General features: G+C 76.1%; 11 non-coding genes and 5 pseudogenes across 11 annotated transcripts; all 16 read right to left on the bottom strand.

Moving 5' to 3' along the window:
• Window positions 1-676: 676 nt before the first annotated feature.
• LOC149746542 (5S ribosomal RNA) lies at window positions 677-795 on the bottom strand. Its single transcript, XR_016390192.1, has one exon. It is a non-coding gene; the product is annotated as a 5S ribosomal RNA (ribosomal RNA).
• A 929-nt stretch (window positions 796-1,724) lies between these two features.
• Window positions 1,725-1,843, bottom strand: LOC149746541 (5S ribosomal RNA; annotated as a pseudogene).
• Window positions 1,844-2,767: 924 nt separating this feature from the next.
• LOC149746540 (5S ribosomal RNA) lies at window positions 2,768-2,886 on the bottom strand. Its single transcript, XR_016390417.1, has one exon. It is a non-coding gene; the product is annotated as a 5S ribosomal RNA (ribosomal RNA).
• A 934-nt stretch (window positions 2,887-3,820) lies between these two features.
• LOC149746539 (5S ribosomal RNA) lies at window positions 3,821-3,939 on the bottom strand (annotated as a pseudogene).
• Window positions 3,940-4,872: 933 nt separating this feature from the next.
• Window positions 4,873-4,991, bottom strand: LOC149746538 (5S ribosomal RNA). Its single transcript, XR_016390191.1, has one exon. It is a non-coding gene; the product is annotated as a 5S ribosomal RNA (ribosomal RNA).
• A 928-nt stretch (window positions 4,992-5,919) lies between these two features.
• LOC149746537 (5S ribosomal RNA) lies at window positions 5,920-6,038 on the bottom strand (annotated as a pseudogene).
• Window positions 6,039-6,972: 934 nt separating this feature from the next.
• LOC149746536 (5S ribosomal RNA) lies at window positions 6,973-7,091 on the bottom strand. The gene has a single exon (XR_016389534.1). It is a non-coding gene; the product is annotated as a 5S ribosomal RNA (ribosomal RNA).
• A 933-nt stretch (window positions 7,092-8,024) lies between these two features.
• On the bottom strand, window positions 8,025-8,143 carry LOC149746535 (5S ribosomal RNA). Its single transcript, XR_016390190.1, has one exon. It is a non-coding gene; the product is annotated as a 5S ribosomal RNA (ribosomal RNA).
• A 929-nt stretch (window positions 8,144-9,072) lies between these two features.
• On the bottom strand, window positions 9,073-9,191 carry LOC149746534 (5S ribosomal RNA). The gene has a single exon (XR_016390384.1). It is a non-coding gene; the product is annotated as a 5S ribosomal RNA (ribosomal RNA).
• Window positions 9,192-10,115: 924 nt separating this feature from the next.
• LOC149746533 (5S ribosomal RNA) lies at window positions 10,116-10,234 on the bottom strand. The gene has a single exon (XR_016390364.1). It is a non-coding gene; the product is annotated as a 5S ribosomal RNA (ribosomal RNA).
• Window positions 10,235-11,168: 934 nt separating this feature from the next.
• On the bottom strand, window positions 11,169-11,287 carry LOC149746532 (5S ribosomal RNA; annotated as a pseudogene).
• Window positions 11,288-12,221: 934 nt separating this feature from the next.
• Window positions 12,222-12,340, bottom strand: LOC149746531 (5S ribosomal RNA). Its single transcript, XR_016389533.1, has one exon. It is a non-coding gene; the product is annotated as a 5S ribosomal RNA (ribosomal RNA).
• Window positions 12,341-13,273: 933 nt separating this feature from the next.
• LOC149746530 (5S ribosomal RNA) lies at window positions 13,274-13,392 on the bottom strand. The gene has a single exon (XR_016390189.1). It is a non-coding gene; the product is annotated as a 5S ribosomal RNA (ribosomal RNA).
• Window positions 13,393-14,314: 922 nt separating this feature from the next.
• On the bottom strand, window positions 14,315-14,433 carry LOC149746529 (5S ribosomal RNA). The gene has a single exon (XR_016390363.1). It is a non-coding gene; the product is annotated as a 5S ribosomal RNA (ribosomal RNA).
• Window positions 14,434-15,367: 934 nt separating this feature from the next.
• On the bottom strand, window positions 15,368-15,486 carry LOC149746528 (5S ribosomal RNA; annotated as a pseudogene).
• A 933-nt stretch (window positions 15,487-16,419) lies between these two features.
• Window positions 16,420-16,538, bottom strand: LOC149746527 (5S ribosomal RNA). The gene has a single exon (XR_016390188.1). It is a non-coding gene; the product is annotated as a 5S ribosomal RNA (ribosomal RNA).
• Between the last annotated feature and the right edge of the window lie 694 nt (window positions 16,539-17,232).

Raw genomic sequence — 17,232 nt, 5'->3', positions numbered from 1 at the left:
GCCCCGGAGGCTTCAGGGCCCGGGGCCCCCGGTCTCTTGGGCATCGCCTCTGCCCGCCCACGCGGCGCAAGGCGCAGCCCGGCCGCAGCCCGGGCCGGCCCTCCTGCCCGACAGCAGCTGGCCCGAAGCCACTGGGGGCCGCCATCGTGTCGCCACGGCCCCTCAACCCCGGCCAGGCCTCCCTTGCCCGCACAAGGCCCGCCGAGCTCAGGAGCCCGCCCCTGGTGGACGGCAGGCCCGGGGAAGCTGCCCCTGCCCTCGTTCCCGCTCCCGCACCCGGGGGCGGCGACACGGTGGAGGCGGGGATTTTGCCGCAGGGAGCTGTGGAGAGACACACCGGCACACAGGTGGCGGCACCGAGGCTGGGCGGCAGTGGGGGCGGCCAGGTGCAGGTCGAGGGGCTCGCTGGCCGAAAGGACGGCAACCGGGCCCGCGGCGGATTCTGGGTCCGGGCCAGCCACCCCGGGATCTTCTGGGGTGCGGCTGCCTTCCAGGGCCGCCTTCTGGCAGCCCGGCGGGCGGGCCGGCGGGCAGCGCCCCTTCCGTCGCACGCGGGCGCGCGCGCCCTGGTGGGAGGGGCCTAACGAGGTGGGGCCTGCAGCGGCGCCCGGCGCGGGCGGAGCCGGCGGCCACGGCCCGCGGGCGAGTGAAGGAGAAGGCGGAGCGGGAGGCAAAACGCCTACAGCACCCGGTATTCCCAGGCGGTCTCCCATCCAAGTACTAACCAGGCCCGACCCTGCTTAGCTTCCGAGATCAGACGAGATCGGGCGCGTTCAGGGTGGTATGGCCGTCGACGGGGGCGGGGACCGCGGGCTGCCTCTTGAGGCCCAGTTTCGCTGGCGCTTGCGCCTCACCGCCAGCCTGGCGGTCAGCCCGCCCCGGCAGGACCCCGTCGCCCGCCCAGGCAGGGGGAACGGAGGTCTCGGGTATCGGGCTGTGACGGAGGGTTTGACCCCCCCCTCCCAGCCGAGGGCTGGCCCGACCCAGCAAAGCCTTCGGCGCTTGGCGCCCCGCCCGAGATCCCGCACGTCGCTCACAGGGACGTGGCCCCGGAGGCTTCAGGGCCCGGGGCCCGCGGTCCCTTGGGCATCGCCCCTGCCCGCCCACGCGGCGCTAGGCACAGCCGAGCCGCAGCCCGGGCCGGCCATCCTGCCGACAGCAGCTGGCCCGAAGCCACTGGGGGCCGCCATTGTGTCGCCACGGCCCCTCAGCCCCGGCCAGGCCACCCTTGCCCGCACACGGCCCGCCGAGCTCAGGAGCCCGCCCCTGGTGGCCGGCAGGTCCGGGGAAGCGGCCCCTGCCCTCGATCCCGCTCCCGCACCCGGCCGCGGCGACAGGGCGGAGGCGGGGCTTTTGCCGGAGGGAGCTGCGGAGGGACACACCGGCACACAGGTGGTGGCACCGGGGCTGGGCGGCAGTGGGGGCGGCCAGGTGCAGGTCGAGGGGCTCGCTGGCCGAAAGTACGGCAACCGGGCCCGCGGCGGATTCTGGGTCCGGGTCAGCCACCCCGGGAGCGTGTGGGGTGCGGCTGCCTTCCAGGGCCGTCTTTTGGCCGCCCGGCCGGGCGGGCCGGCGGGCAGCGCCCGTTCCGAAGCGCGCGCGCACGCGCGCGACCTGGAGGGAGGGGCCTGACGAGGTGGGGCCTGCAGCGGGGCCCGGCGGGGGCTGAGCCGGCGGCCACCGCCCGCGGGCGAGTGAAGGAGAAGGCGGAGCGGGAGGCAAAAAGCCTACAGCACCCGGTATGCCGAGGCGGTCTCCCATCCAAGTACTAACCAGGCCCGACCCTGCTTAGCTTCCGAGATCAGACGAGATGGGGTGCGTTCAGGGTGGTATGGCCGTCGACGGGGGCGGGGACCGCGGGCTGCCTCTTGAGGCCCAGTTTCGCTGGCGCTTGCGCCTCACTGCCAGCCTGGCGGTCAGCCCGCCCCGGCAGGACCCCGTCGCCCGCCCAGGCAGGGGGAACGGAGGTCTCGGGTATCGGGCGGTGGCGGAGGGTTTGACCCCCCCCCCTCCCAGCCGAGGGCGGGCGCGACCCAGCAAAGCCTTCGGCGCTTGGCGCCCCGCCCGAGATCCCGCACGTCGCTCACAGGGACGTGGCCCCGGAGGCTTCAGGGCCCGGGGCCCGCGGTCTCTTGGGCATCGCCCCTGCCCGCCCACGCGGCGCTAGGCGCAGCCCAGCCGCAGCCCCGGCCGGCCCTCCTGCCCGACAGCAGCTGGCCCGAAGCCACTGGGGGCCGCCATCGTGTCACCACGGCCCCTCAGCCCCGGCCAGGCCACCCTTGCCCGCACACCGCCCGCCGAGCTCAGGAGCCCCCCCCTGGTGGCCGGCAGGCCCGGGGAAGCGGCCCCTGCCCTCGATCCCGCTCCCGCACCCGTCCGCGGCGACACGGCGGAGGCGGGGCTTTTGCCGGAGGGAGCTGTGGAGGGACACACCGGCACACAGGTGGCGGCACCGAGGCTGGGCGCCAGTGGGAGCGGCCAGGTGCAGGTCGAGGGGCTCGCTGGCCGAAAGGACGGCAACCGGGCCCGCGGCGGATTCTGGGTCCGGGCCAGCCACCCCGGGATCTTCTGGGGTGCGGCTGCCTTCCAGGGCCGCCTTCTGGCCGGCCAGGCCGGCGGGCAGCGCCCCTTCCGAAGCGCGCGCGCGCGCGCGCGCCCTGGTGGGAGGGTCCTGACGTGGTGGGGCCTGCAGCGGGGCCCGGCGGGGGCGGAGCCGGCGGCCACGGCCCGCGGGCGAGTGAAGGAGAAGGCGGAGCGGGAGGCAAAACGCCTACAACACCCGGTATTCCCAGGCGGTCTCCCATCCAAGTACTAACCAGGCCCGACCCTGCTTAGCTTCTGAGATCAGACGAGATCGGGTGCGTTTAGGGTGGTATGGTCGTCGACGGGGGCGCGGACCGCGGGCTGCTTCTTGAGGCCCAGTTTCGCTGGCGCTTGCGCCTCACGGCCAGCCTGGCGGTCAGCCCGCCCCGGCAAGACCCCGTCGCCCGCCCAGGCAGGGGGAACGGAGGTCTCGGGTACCGGGCGGTGGCGGAGGCGGAGGGTTTGGCCACCCCCTCCCAGCCGAGGGCGGGCGTGACCCAGCGAACCCTTCGGCGCTTGGCGCCCCGCCCAAGATCCGGCCCGTCGCTCACAGGGACGTGGCCCCGGAGGCTTCAGGGCCCGGGGCCCGCGGTCCCTTGGGCATCGCCCCTGCCCGCCCACGCGGCGCTAGGCGCCGCCCAGCCGCAGCCCGGGCCGGCCCTCCTGCCCGACAGCAGCTGGCCCGAAGCCACTGGGAGCCACCATCGTGTCGCCACGGCCACTCAGCCCCGGCGAGGCCACCCTTGCCCGCACACCACCCGCCGAGCTCAGGAGCCCGCCCCTGGCGGCCGGCAGGCCCGGGGAAGCGGCCCCTGCCCTCGATCCCGCTCCCGCACCCGGCCGCGGCGGCGACACGGCGGGGGGCGGGGCTTTTGCCGGAGGGAGCTGTGGAGGGACACACCCACCGGCACACAGGTGGCGGCACCGGGGCGGGGCGCCGGTGGGGGCGGCCAGGTGCAGGTCGAGTGGCTCGCTGGCCGAAGGGTCGGCAACCGGGCCCGCGGCGGAGCCTGGGTCCCGGCCAGGCACCCCGGGGGCGTCTGGGGTGCGGCTGACTTCCAGGGCCGCCTTCTGGCCGCCTGGCGGACCGGGCCGGCGGGGAGCGCCCCCTCCGGCGCGCGCGCCGTGGTGGGAGGGGCCTGAGGAGGCGGGGCCTGCAGCGGGGCCCCGGCGCGGGCGGAGCCGGCGGCCACCGCCCGCGGGCGAGTTAAAGGAGAAGGCGGAGCGGGAGGCAAAAAGCCTACAGCACCCGGTATTCCCAGGCGGTCTCCCATCCAAGTACTAACCAGGCCCGACCGTGCTCAGGTTCCCAGATCAGACGAGATCGGGCGCGTTCAGGGTGGTATGGCCGTAGACGGGGGCGGGGACGGCGGGCTGCCTCTTGAGGCCCACTTTCGCTGGCGCTTGCGCCTCACCGCCAGCCTGGCGGTCAGCCCGCCCCGGCAGGACCCCGTCGCCCGCCCAGGCAGGGGGAACGGAGGTCTCGGGTACCGGGCGGTGGCGGAGGCGGAGGGTTTGGCCACCCCCTCCCAGCCGAGGGCGGGCGTGACCCAGCGAACCCTTCGGCGCTTGGCGCCCCACCCAAGATCCGGCCCGTCGCTCACAGGGACGTGGCCCCGGAGGCTTCAGGGCCCGGGGCCCCCGGTCTCTTGGGCATCGCCTCTGCCCGCCCACGCGGTGCAAGGCGCAGCCCGGCCGCAGCCCGGGCCGGCCCTCCTGCCCGACAGCAGCTGGCCCGAAGTCACTGGGGGCCGCCATCGTGTCGCCACGGCCCCTCAACCCCGGCCAGGCCTCCCTTGCCCGCACAAGGCCCGCCGAGCTCAGGAGCCCGCCCCTGGTGGACGGCAGGCCCGGGGAAGCTGCCCCTGCCCTCGTTCCCGCTCCCGCACCCGGGGGCGGCGACACGGTGGAGGCGGGGATTTTGCCGCAGGGAGCTGTGGAGAGACACACCGGCACACAGGTGGCGGCACCGAGGCTGGGCGGCAGTGGGGGCGGCCAGGTGCAGGTCGAGGGGCTCGCTGGCCGAAAGGACGGCAACCGGGCCCGCGGCGGATTCTGGGTCCGGGCCAGCCACCCCGGGATCTTCTGGGGTGCGGCTGCCTTCCAGGGCCGCCTTCTGGCAGCCCGGCGGGCGGGCCGGCGGGCAGCGCCCCTTCCGTCGCACGCGGGCGCGCGCGCCCTGGTGGGAGGGGCCTAACGAGGTGGGGCCTGCAGCGGCGCCCGGCGCGGGCGGAGCCGGCGGCCACGGCCCGCGGGCGAGTGAAGGAGAAGGCGGAGCGGGAGGCAAAACGCCTACAGCACCCGGTATTCCCAGGCGGTCTCCCATCCAAGTACTAACCAGGCCCGACCCTGCTTAGCTTCCGAGATCAGACGAGATCGGGCGCGTTCAGGGTGGTATGGCCGTCGACGGGGGCGGGGACCGCGGGCTGCCTCTTGAGGCCCAGTTTCGCTGGCGCTTGCGCCTCACCGCCAGCCTGGCGGTCAGCCCGCCCCGGCAGGACCCCGTCGCCCGCCCAGGCAGGGGGAACGGAGGTCTCGGGTATCGGGCTGTGACGGAGGGTTTGACCCCCCCCTCCCAGCCGAGGGCTGGCGCGACCCAGCAAAGCCTTCCGCGCTTGGCGCCACGCCCGAGATCCCGCACGTCGCTCACAGGGACGTGGCCCCGGAGGCTTCAGGGCCCGGGGCCCGCGGTCCCTTGGGCATCGCCCCTGCCCGCCCACGCGGCGCTAGGCGCCGCCCAGCCGCAGCCCGGGCCGGCCCTCCTGCCCGACAGCAGCTGGCCCGAAGCCACTGGGAGCCACCATCGTGTCGCCACGGCCCCTCAGCCCCGGCGAGGCCACCCTTGCCCGCACACCACCCGCCGAGCTCAGGAGCCCGCCCCTGGCGGCCGGCAGGCCCGGGGAAGCGGCCCCTGCCCTCGATCCCGCTCCCGCACCCGGCCGCGGCGGCGACACGGCGGGGGGCGGGGCTTTTGCCGGAGGGAGCTGTGGAGGGACACACCCACCGGCACACAGGTGGCGGCACCGGGGCGGGGCGCCGGTGGGGGCGGCCAGGTGCAGGTCGAGTGGCTCGCTGGCCGAAGGGTCGGCAACCGGGCCCGCGGCGGAGCCTGGGTCCCGGCCAGGCACCCCGGGGGCGTCTGGGGTGCGGCTGCCTTCCAGGGCCGCCTTCTGGCCGCCTGGCGGACCGGGCCGGCGGGGAGCGCCCCCTCCGGCGCGCGCGCCGTGGTGGGAGGGGCCTGAGGAGGCGGGGCCTGCAGCGGGGCCCCGGCGCGTGCGGAGCCGGCGGCCACCGCCCGCGGGCGAGTTAAAGGAGAAGGCGGAGCGGGAGGCAAAAAGCCTACAGCACCCGGTATTCCCAGGCGGTCTCCCATCCAAGTACTAACCAGGCCCGACCGTGCTCAGGTTCCCAGATCAGACGAGATCGGGCGCGTTCAGGGTGGTATGGCCGTAGACGGGGGCGGGGACGGCGGGCTGCCTCTTGAGGCCCACTTTCGCTGGCGCTTGCGCCTCACCGCCAGCCTGGCGGTCAGCCCGCCCCGGCAGGACCCCGTCGCCCGCCCAGGCAGGGGGAACGGAGGTCTCGGGTAACGGGCGGTGGCGGAGGCGGAGGGTTTGGCCACCCCCTCCCAGCCGAGGGCGGGCGTGAGCCAGCGAACCCTTCGGCGCTTGGCGCCCCGCCCAAGATCCGGCCCGTCGCTCACAGGGACGTGGCCCCGGAGGCTTCAGGGCCCGGGGCCCGCGGTCCCTTGGGCATCGCCCCTGCCCGATCACGCGGCGCTAGGCGCCGCCCAGCCGCAGCCCGGGCCGGCCCTCCTGCCCGACAGCAGCTGGCCCGAAGCCACTGGGAGCCACCATCGTGTCGCCACGGCCCCTCAGCCCCGGCGAGGCCACCCTTGCCCGCACACCACCCGCCGAGCTCAGGAGCCCGCCCCTGGCGGCCGGCAGGCCCGGGGAAGCGGCCCCTGCCCTCGATCCCGCTCCCGCACCCGGCCGCGGCGGCGACACGGCGGGGGGCGGGGCTTTTGCCGGAGGGAGCTGTGGAGGGACACACCCACCGGCACACAGGTGGCGGCACCGGGGCGGGGCGCCGGTGGGGGCGGCCAGGTGCAGGTCGAGGGGCTCGCTGGCCGAAGGGACGGCAACCGGGCCCGCGGCGGAGCCTGGGTCCGGGCCAGGCACCCCGGGGTCGTCTGGGGTGCGGCTGCCTTCCAGGGCCGCCTTCTGGCCGCCTGGCGGGCCGGGCCGGCGGGGAGCGCCCCCTCCGGCGCGCGCGCCGTGGTGGGAGGGGCCTGAGGAGGCGGGGCCTGCAGCGGGGCCCCGGCGCGGGCGGAGCCGGCGGCCCCCGCCCGCGGGCGAGTTAAAGGAGAAGGCGGAGCGGGAGGCAAAAAGCCTACAGCACCCGGTATTCCCAGGCGGTCTCCCATCCAAGTACTAACCAGGCCCGACCCTGCTTAGCTTCCGAGATCAGACGAGATCGGGCGCGTTCAGGGTGGTATGGCCGTAGACGGGGGCGGGGACGGCGGGCTGCCTCTTGAGGCCCACTTTCGCTGGCGCTTGCGCCTCACCGCCAGCCTGGCGGTCAGCCCGCCCCGGCAGGACCCCGTCGCCCGCCCAGGCAGGGGGAACGGAGGTCTCGGGTACCGGGCGGTGGCGGAGGCGGAGGGTTTGGCCACCCCCTCCCAGCCGAGGGCGGGCGTGACCCAGCGAACCCTTCGGCGCTTGGCGCCCCGCCCAAGATCCGGCCCGTCGCTCACAGGGACGTGGCCCCGGAGGCTTCAGGGCCCGGGGCCCCCGGTCTCTTGGGCATCGCCTCTGCCCGCCCACGCGGCGCAAGGCGCAGCCCGGCCGCAGCCCGGGCCGGCCCTCCTGCCCGACAGCAGCTGGCCCGAAGCCACTGGGGGCCGCCATCGTGTCGCCACGGCCCCTCAACCCCGGCCAGGCCTCCCTTGCCCGCACAAGGCCCGCCGAGCTCAGGAGCCCGCCCCTGGTGGACGGCAGGCCCGGGGAAGCTGCCCCTGCCCTCGTTCCCGCTCCCGCACCCGGGGGCGGCGACACGGTGGAGGCGGGGATTTTGCCGCAGGGAGCTGTGGAGAGACACACCGGCACACAGGTGGCGGCACCGAGGCTGGGCGGCAGTGGGGGCGGCCAGGTGCAGGTCGAGGGGCTCGCTGGCCGAAAGGACGGCAACCGGGCCCGCGGCGGATTCTGGGTCCGGGCCAGCCACCCCGGGATCTTCTGGGGTGCGGCTGCCTTCCAGGGCCGCCTTCTGGCAGCCCGGCGGGCGGGCCGGCGGGCAGCGCCCCTTCCGTCGCACGCGGGCGCGCGCGCCCTGGTGGGAGGGGCCTAACGAGGTGGGGCCTGCAGCGGCGCCCGGCGCGGGCGGAGCCGGCGGCCACGGCCCGCGGGCGAGTGAAGGAGAAGGCGGAGCGGGAGGCAAAACGCCTACAGCACCCGGTATTCCCAGGCGGTCTCCCATCCAAGTACTAACCAGGCCCGACCCTGCTTAGCTTCCGAGATCAGACGAGATCGGGCGCGTTCAGGGTGGTATGGCCGTCGACGGGGGCGGGGACCGCGGGCTGCCTCTTGAGGCCCAGTTTCGCTGGCGCTTGCGCCTCACCGCCAGCCTGGCGGTCAGCCCGCCCCGGCAGGACCCCGTCGCCCGCCCAGGCAGGGGGAACGGAGGTCTCGGGTATCGGGCTGTGACAGAGGGTTTGACCCCCCCCTCCCAGCCGAGGGCTGGCGCGACCCAGCAAAGCCTTCGGCGCTTGGCGCCCCGCCCGAGATCCCGCACGTCGCTCACAGGGACGTGGCCCCGGAGGCTTCAGGGCCCGGGGCCCGCGGTCCCTTGGGCATCGCCCCTGCCCGCCCACGCGGCGCTAGGCACAGCCGAGCCGCAGCCCGGGCCGGCCATCCTGCCGACAGCAGCTGGCCCGAAGCCACTGGGGGCCGCCATTGTGTCGCCACGGCCCCTCAGCCCCGGCCAGGCCACCCTTGCCCGCACACGGCCCGCCGAGCTCAGGAGCCCGCCCCTGGTGGCCGGCAGGTCCGGGGAAGCGGCCCCTGCCCTCGATCCCGCTCCCGCACCCGGCCGCGGCGACAGGGCGGAGGCGGGGCTTTTGCCGGAGGGAGCTGCGGAGGGACACACCGGCACACAGGTGGTGGCACCGGGGCTGGGCGGCAGTGGGGGCGGCCAGGTGCAGGTCGAGGGGCTCGCTGGCCGAAAGGACGGCAACCGGGCCCGCGGCGGATTCTGGGTCCGGGTCAGCCACCCCGGGAGCGTGTGGGGTGCGGCTGCCTTCCAGGGCCGTCTTTTGGCCGCCCGGCCGGGCGGGCCGGCGGGCAGCGCCCGTTCCGAAGCGCGCGCGCACGCGCGCGACCTGGTGGGAGGGGCCTGACGAGGTGGGGCCTGCAGCGGGGCCCAGCGGGGGCGGAGCCGGCGGCCACCGCCCGCGGGCGAGTGAAGGAGAAGGCAGAGCGGGAGGCAAAAAGCCTACAGCACCCGGTATGCCGAGGTGGTCTCCCATCCAAGTACTAACCAGGCCCGACCCTGCTTAGCTTCCGAGATCAGACGAGATCGGGTGCGTTCAGGGTGGTATGGCCGTCGACGGGGGCGGGGACCGCGGGCTGCCTCTTGAGGCCCAGTTTCGCTGGCGCTTGCGCCTCACTGCCAGCCTGGCGGTCAGCCCGCCCCGGCAGGACCCCGTCGCCCGCCCAGGCAGGGGGAACGGAGGTCTCGGGTATCGGGCGGTGGCGGAGGGTTTGACCCCCCCCCCTCCCAGCCGAGGGCGGGCGCGACCCAGCAAAGCCTTCGGCGCTTGGCGCCCCGCCCGAGATCCCGCACGTCGCTCACAGGGACGTGGCCCCGGAGGCTTCAGGGCCCGGGGCCCGCGGTCTCTTGGGCATCGCCCCTGCCCGCCCACGCGGCGCTAGGCGCAGCCCAGCCGCAGCCCCGGCCGGCCATCCTGCCCGACAGCAGCTGGCCCGAAGCCACTGGGGGCCGCCATCGTGTCACCACGGCCCCTCAGCCCCGGCCAGGCCACCCTTGCCCGCACACCGCCCGCCGAGCTCAGGAGCCCCCCCCTGGTGGCCGGCAGGCCCGGGGAAGCGGCCCCTGCCCTCGATCCCGCTCCCGCACCCGTCCGCGGCGACACGGCGGAGGCGGGGCTTTTGCCGGAGGGAGCTGTGGAGGGACACACCGGCACACAGGTGGCGGCACCGAGGCTGGGCGCCAGTGGGAGCGGCCAGGTGCAGGTCGAGGGGCTCGCTGGCCGAAAGGACGGCAACCGGGCCCGCGGCGGATTCTGGGTCCGGGCCAGCCACCCCGGGATCTTCTGGGGTGCGGCTGCCTTCCAGGGCCGCCTTCTGGCCGGCCAGGCCGGCGGGCAGCGCCCCTTCCGAAGCGCGCGCGCGCGCGCGCGCCCTGGTGGGAGGGTCCTGACGTGGTGGGGCCTGCAGCGGGGCCCGGCGGGGGCGGAGCCGGCGGCCACGGCCCGCGGGCGAGTGAAGGAGAAGGCGGAGCGGGAGGCAAAACGCCTACAACACCCGGTATTCCCAGGCGGTCTCCCATCCAAGTACTAACCAGGCCCGACCCTGCTTAGCTTCTGAGATCAGACGAGATCGGGTGCGTTCAGGGTGGTATGGTCGTCGACGGGGGCGCGGACCGCGGGCTGCTTCTTGAGGCCCAGTTTCGCTGGCGCTTGCGCCTCACCGCCAGCCTGGCGGTCAGCCCGCCCCGGCAAGACCCCGTCGCCCGCCCAGGCAGGGGGAACGGAGGTCTCGGGTACCGGGCGGTGGCGGAGGCGGAGGGTTTGGCCACCCCCTCCCAGCCGAGGGCGGGCGTGACCCAGCGAACCCTTCGGCGCTTGGCGCCCCGCCCAAGATCCGGCCCGTCGCTCACAGGGACGTGGCCCCGGAGGCTTCAGGGCCCGGGGCCCGCGGTCCCTTGGGCATCGCCCCTGCCCGCCCACGCGGCGCTAGGCGCCGCCCAGCCGCAGCCCGGGCCGGCCCTCCTGCCCGACAGCAGCTGGCCCGAAGCCACTGGGAGCCACCATCGTGTCGCCACGGACCCTCAGCCCCGGCGAGGCCACCCTTGCCCGCACACCACCCGCCGAGCTCAGGAGCCCGCCCCTGGCGGCCGGCAGGCCCGGGGAAGCGGCCCCTGCCCTCGATCCCGCTCCCGTACCCGGCCGCGGCGGCGACACGGAGGGGGGCGGGGCTTTTGCCGGAGGGAGCTGTGGAGGGACACACCCACCGGCACACAGGTGGCGGCACCGGGGCGGGGCGCCGGTGGGGGCGGCCAGGTGCAGGTCGAGTGGCTCGCTGGCCGAAGTGTCGGCAACCGGGCCCGCGGCGGAGCCTGGGTCCCGGCCAGGCACCCCGGGGGCATCTGGGGTGCGGCTGCCTTCCAGGGCCGCCTTCTGGCCGCCTGGCGGACCGGGCCGGCGGGGAGCGCCCCCTCCGGCGCGCGCGCCGTGGTGGGAGGGGCCTGAGGAGGCGGGGCCTGCAGCGGGGCCCCGGCGCGGGCGGAGCCGGCGGCCACCGCCCGCGGGCGAGTTAAAGGAGAAGGCGGAGCGGGAGGCAAAAAGCCTACAGCACCCGGTATTCCCAGGCGGTCTCCCATCCAAGTACTAACCAGGCCCGACCGTGCTCAGGTTCCCAGATCAGACGAGATCGGGCGCGTTCAGGGTGGTATGGCCGTAGACGGGGGCGGGGACGGCGGGCTGCCTCTTGAGGCCCACTTTCGCTGGCGCTTGCGCCTCACCGCCAGCCTGGCGGTCAGCCCGCCCCGGCAGGACCCCGTCGCCCGCCCAGGCAGGGGGAACGGAGGTCTCGGGTACCGGGCGGTGGCGGAGGCGGAGGGTTTGGCCACCCCCTCCTAGCCGAGGGCGGGCGTGACCCAGCGAACCCTTCGGCGTTTGGCGCCCCGCCCAAGATCCGGCCCGTCGCTCACAGGGACGTGGCCCCGGAGGCTTCAGGGCCCGGGGCCCGCGGTCCCTTGGGCATCGCCCCTGCCCGATCACGCGGCGCTAGGCGCCGCCCAGCCGCAGCCCGGGCCGGCCCTCCTGCCCGACAGCAGCTGGCCCGAAGCCACTGGGAGCCACCATCGTGTCGCCACGGCCCCTCAGCCCCGGCGAGGCCACCCTTGCCCGCACACCACCCGCCGAGCTCAGGAGCCCGCCCCTGGCGGCCGGCAGGCCCGGGGAAGCGGCCCCTGCCCTCGATCCCGCTCCCGCACCCGGCCGCGGCGGCGACACGGCGGGGGGCGGGGCTTTTGCCGGAGGGAGCTGTGGAGGGACACACCCACCGGCACACAGGTGGCGGCACCGGGGCGGGGCGCCGGTGGGGGCGGCCAGGTGCAGGTCGAGGGGCTCGCTGGCCGAAGGGACGGCAACCGGGCCCGCGGCGGAGCCTGGGTCCGGGCCAGGCACCCCGGGGGCGTCTGGGGTGCGGCTGCCTTCCAGGGCCGCCTTCTGGCCGCCTGGCGGGCCGGGCCGGCGGGGAGCGCCCCCTCCGGCGCGCGCGCCGTGGTGGGAGGGGCCTGAGGAGGCGGGGCCTGCAGCGGGGCCCCGGCGCGGGCGGAGCCGGCGGCCCCCGCCCGCGGGCGAGTTAAAGGAGAAGGCGGAGCGGGAGGCAAAAAGCCTACAGCACCCGGTATTCCCAGGCGGTCTCCCATCCAAGTACTAACCAGGCCCGACCCTGCTTAGCTTCCGAGATCAGACGAGATCGGGCGCGTTCAGGGTGGTATGGCCGTAGACGGGGGCGGGGACGGCGGGCTGCCTCTTGAGGCCCACTTTCGCTGGCGCTTGCGCCTCACCGCCAGCCTGGCGGTCAGCCCGCCCCGGCAGGACCCCGTCGCCCGCCCAGGCAGGGGGAACGGAGGTCTCGGGTACCGGGCGGTGGCGGAGGCGGAGGGTTTGGCCACCCCCTCCCAGCCGAGGGCGGGCGTGACCCAGCGAACCCTTCGGCGCTTGGCGCCCCGCCCAAGATCCGGCCCGTCGCTCACAGGGACGTGGCCCCGGAGGCTTCTGGGCCCGGGGCCCCCGGTCTCTTGGGCATCGCCTCTGCCCGCCCACGCGGCGCAAGGCGCAGCCCGGCCGCAGCCCGGGCCGGCCCTCCTGCCCGACAGCAGCTGGCCCGAAGCCACTGGGGGCCGCCATCGTGTCGCCACGGCCCCTCAACCCCGGCCAGGCCTCCCTTGCCCGCACAAGGCCCGCCGAGCTCAGGAGCCCGCCCCTGGTGGACGGCAGGCCCGGGGAAGCTGCCCCTGCCCTCGTTCCCGCTCCCGCACCCGGGGGCGGCGACACGGTGGAGGCGGGGATTTTGCCGCAGGGAGCTGTGGAGAGACACACCGGCACACAGGTGGCGGCACCGAGGCTGGGCGGCAGTGGGGGCGGCCAGGTGCAGGTCGAGGGGCTCGCTGGCCGAAAGGACGGCAACCGGGCCCGCGGCGGATTCTGGGTCCGGGCCAGCCACCCCGGGATCTTCTGGGGTGCGGCTGCCTTCCAGGGCCGCCTTCTGGCAGCCCGGCGGGCGGGCCGGCGGGCAGCGCCCCTTCCGTCGCACGCGGGCGCGCGCGCCCTGGTGGGAGGGGCCTAACGAGGTGGGGCCTGCAGCGGCGCCCGGCGCGGGCGGAGCCGGCGGCCACGGCCCGCGGGCGAGTGAAGGAGAAGGCGGAGCGGGAGGCAAAACGCCTACAGCACCCGGTATTCCCAGGCGGTCTCCCATCCAAGTACTAACCAGGCCCGACCCTGCTTAGCTTCCGAGATCAGACGAGATCGGGCGCGTTCAGGGTGGTATGGCCGTCGACGGGGGCGGGGACCGCGGGCTGCCTCTTGAGGCCCAGTTTCGCTGGCGCTTGCGCCTCACCGCCAGCCTGGCGGTCAGCCCGCCCCGGCAGGACCCCGTCGCCCGCCCAGGCAGGGGGAACGGAGGTCACGGGTATCGGGCGGTGACGGAGGGTTTGACCCCCCCCTCCCAGCCGAGGGCGGGCGCGACCCAGCAAAGCCTTCGGCGCTTGGCGCCCCGCCCGAGATCCCGCACGTCGCTCACAGGGACGTGGCCCCGGAGGCTTCAGGGCCCGGGGCCCGCGGTCTCTTGGGCATCGCCCCTGCCCGCCCACGCGGCGCTAGGCGCAGCCCAGCCGCAGCCCCGGCCGGCCCTCCTGCCCGACAGCAGCTGGCCCGAAGCCACTGGGGGCCGCCATCGTGTCACCACGGCCCCTCAGCCCCGGCCAGGCCACCCTTGCCCGCACACCGCCCGCCGAGCTCAGGAGCCCCCCCCTGGTGGCCGGCAGGCCCGGGGAAGCGGCCCCTGCCCTCGATCCCGCTCCCGCACCCGTCCGCGGCGACACGGCGGAGGCGGGGCTTTTGCCGGAGGGAGCTGTGGAGGGACACACCGGCACACAGGTGGCGGCACCGAGGCTGGGCGCCAGTGGGAGCGGCCAGGTGCAGGTCGAGGGGCTCGCTGGCCGAAAGGACGGCAACCGGGCCCGCGGCGGATTCTGGGTCCGGGCCAGCCACCCCGGGATCTTCTGGGGTGCGGCTGCCTTCCAGGGCCGCCTTCTGGCCGGCCAGGCCGGCGGGCAGCGCCCCTTCCGAAGCGCGCGCGCGCGCGCGCGCCCTGGTGGGAGGGTCCTGACGTGGTGGGGCCTGCAGCGGGGCCCGGCGGGGCCGGAGCCGGCGGCCACGGCCCGCGGGCGAGTGAAGGAGAAGGCGGAGCGGGAGGCAAAACGCCTACAACACCCGGTATTCCCAGGCGGTCTCCCATCCAAGTACTAACCAGGCCCGACCCTGCTTAGCTTCTGAGATCAGACGAGATCGGGTGCGTTCAGGGTGGTATGGTCGTCGACGGGGGCGCGGACCGCGGGCTGCTTCTTGAGGCCCAGTTTCGCTGGCGCTTGCGCCTCACCGCCAGCCTGGCGGTCAGCCCGCCCCGGCAAGACCCCGTCGCCCGCCCAGGCAGGGGGAACGGAGGTCTCGGGTACCGGGCGGTGGCGGAGGCGGAGGGTTTGGCCACCCCCTCCCAGCCGAGGGCGGGCGTGACCCAGCGAACCCTTCGGCGCTTGGCGCCCCGCCCAAGATCCGGCCCGTCGCTCACAGGGACGTGGCCCCGGAGGCTTCAGGGCCCGGGGCCCGCGGTCCCTTGGGCATCGCCCCTGCCCGCCCACGCGGCGCTAGGCGCCGCCCAGCCGCAGCCCGGGCCGGCCCTCCTGCCCGACAGCAGCTGGCCCGAAGCCACTGGGAGCCACCATCGTGTCGCCACGGACCCTCAGCCCCGGCGAGGCCACCCTTGCCCGCACACCACCCGCCGAGCTCAGGAGCCCGCCCCTGGCGGCCGGCAGGCCCGGGGAAGCGGCCCCTGCCCTCGATCCCGCTCCCGTACCCGGCCGCGGCGGCGACACGGAGGGGGGCGGGGCTTTTGCCGGAGGGAGCTGTGGAGGGACACACCCACCGGCACACAGGTGGCGGCACCGGGGCGGGGCGCCGGTGGGGGCGGCCAGGTGCAGGTCGAGTGGCTCGCTGGCCGAAGTGTCGGCAACCGGGCCCGCGGCGGAGCCTGGGTCCCGGCCAGGCACCCCGGGGGCGTCTGGGGTGCGGCTGCCTTCCAGGGCCGCCTTCTGGCCGCCTGGCGGACCGGGCCGGCGGGGAGCGCCCCCTCCAGCGCGCGCGCCGTGGTGGGAGGGGCCTGAGGAGGCGGGGCCTGCAGCGGGGCCCCGGCGCGGGCGGAGCCGGCGGCCACCGCCCGCGGGCGAGTTAAAGGAGAAGGCGGAGCGGGAGGCAAAAAGCCTACAGCACCCGGTATTCCCAGGCGGTCTCCCATCCAAGTACTAACCAGGCCCGACCGTGCTCAGGTTCCCAGATCAGACGAGATCGGGCGCGTTCAGGGTGGTATGGCCGTAGACGGGGGCGGGGACGGCGGGCTGCCTCTTGAGGCCCACTTTCGCTGGCGCTTGCGCCTCACCGCCAGCCTGGCGGTCAGCCCGCCCCGGCAGGACCCCGTCGCCCGCCCAGGCAGGGGGAACGGAGGTCTCGGGTACCGGGCGGTGGCGGAGGCGGAGGGTTTGGCCACCCCCTCCCAGCCGAGGGCGGGCGTGACCCAGCGAACCCTTCGGCGCTTGGCGCCCCGCCCAAGATCCGGCCCGTCGCTCACAGGGACGTGGCCCCGGAGGCTTCAGGGCCCGGGGCCCCCGGTCTCTTGGGCATCGCCTCTGCCCGCCCACGCGGCGCAAGGCGCAGCCCGGCCGCAGCCCGGGCCGGCCCTCCTGCCCGACAGCAGCTGGCCCGAAGCCACTGGGGGCCGCCATCGTGTCGCCACGGCCCCTCAACCCCGGCCAGGCCTCCCTTGCCCGCACAAGGCCCGCCGAGCTCAGGAGCCCGCCCCTGGTGGACGGCAGGCCCGGGGAAGCTGCCCCTGCCCTCGTTCCCGCTCCCGCACCCGGGGGCGGCGACACGGTGGAGGCGGGGATTTTGCCGCAGGGAGCTGTGGAGAGACACACCGGCACACAGGTGGCGGCACCGAGGCTGGGCGGCAGTGGGGGCGGCCAGGTGCAGGTCGAGGGGCTCGCTGGCCGAAAGGACGGCAACCGGGCCCGCGGCGGATTCTGGGTCCGGGCCAGCCACCCCGGGATCTTCTGGGGTGCGGCTGCCTTCCAGGGCCGCCTTCTGGCAGCCCGGCGGGCGGGCCGGCGGGCAGCGCCCCTTCCGTCGCACGCGGGCGCGCGCGCCCTGGTGGGAGGGGCCTAACGAGGTGGGGCCTGCAGCGGCGCCCGGCGCGGGCGGAGCCGGCGGCCACGGCCCGCGGGCGAGTGAAGGAGAAGGCGGAGCGGGAGGCAAAACGCCTACAGCACCCGGTATTCCCAGGCGGTCTCCCATCCAAGTACTAACCAGGCCCGACCCTGCTTAGCTTCCGAGATCAGACGAGATCGGGCGCGTTCAGGGTGGTATGGCCGTCGACGGGGGCGGGGACCGCGGGCTGCCTCTTGAGGCCCAGTTTCGCTGGCGCTTGCGCCTCACCGCCAGCCTGGCGGTCAGCCCGCCCCGGCAGGACCCCGTCGCCCGCCCAGGCAGGGGGAACGGAGGTCTCGGGTATCGGGCTGTGACGGAGGGTTTGACCCCCCCCTCCCAGCCGAGGGCTGGCGCGACCCAGCAAAGCCTTCGGCGCTTGGCGCCCCGCCCGAGATCCCGCACGTCGCTCACAGGGACGTGGCCCCGGAGGCTTCAGGGCCCGGGGCCCGCGGTCCCTTGGGCATCGCCCCTGCCCGCCCACGCGGCGCTAGGCACAGCCGAGCCGCAGCCCGGGCCGGCCATCCTGCCGACAGCAGCTGGCCCGAAGCCACTGGGGGCCGCCATTGTGTCGCCACGGCCCCTCAGCCCCGGCCAGGCCACCCTTGCCCGCACACGGCCCGCCGAGCTCAGGAGCCCGCCCCTGGTGGCCGGCAGGTCCGGGGAAGCGGCCCCTGCCCTCGATCCCGCTCCCGCACCCGGCCGCGGCGACAGGGCGGAGGCGGGGCTTTTGCCGGAGGGAGCTGCGGAGGGACACACCGGCACACAGGTGGTGGCACCGGGGCTGGGCGGCAGTGGGGGCGGCCAGGTGCAGGTCGAGGGGCTCGCTGGCCGAAAGGACGGCAACCGGGCCCGCGGCGGATTCT

This window comes from Delphinapterus leucas, chromosome 19, assembly GCF_059928025.1.
Source record: "Delphinapterus leucas isolate spDelLeu-1000000601 "Yukka" chromosome 19, BTC_Dleu_Yukka2, whole genome shotgun sequence".
Lineage (NCBI taxonomy): Eukaryota > Metazoa > Chordata > Mammalia > Artiodactyla > Monodontidae > Delphinapterus > Delphinapterus leucas.
This window is presented reverse-complemented; position numbering and strand designations above follow the sequence as displayed.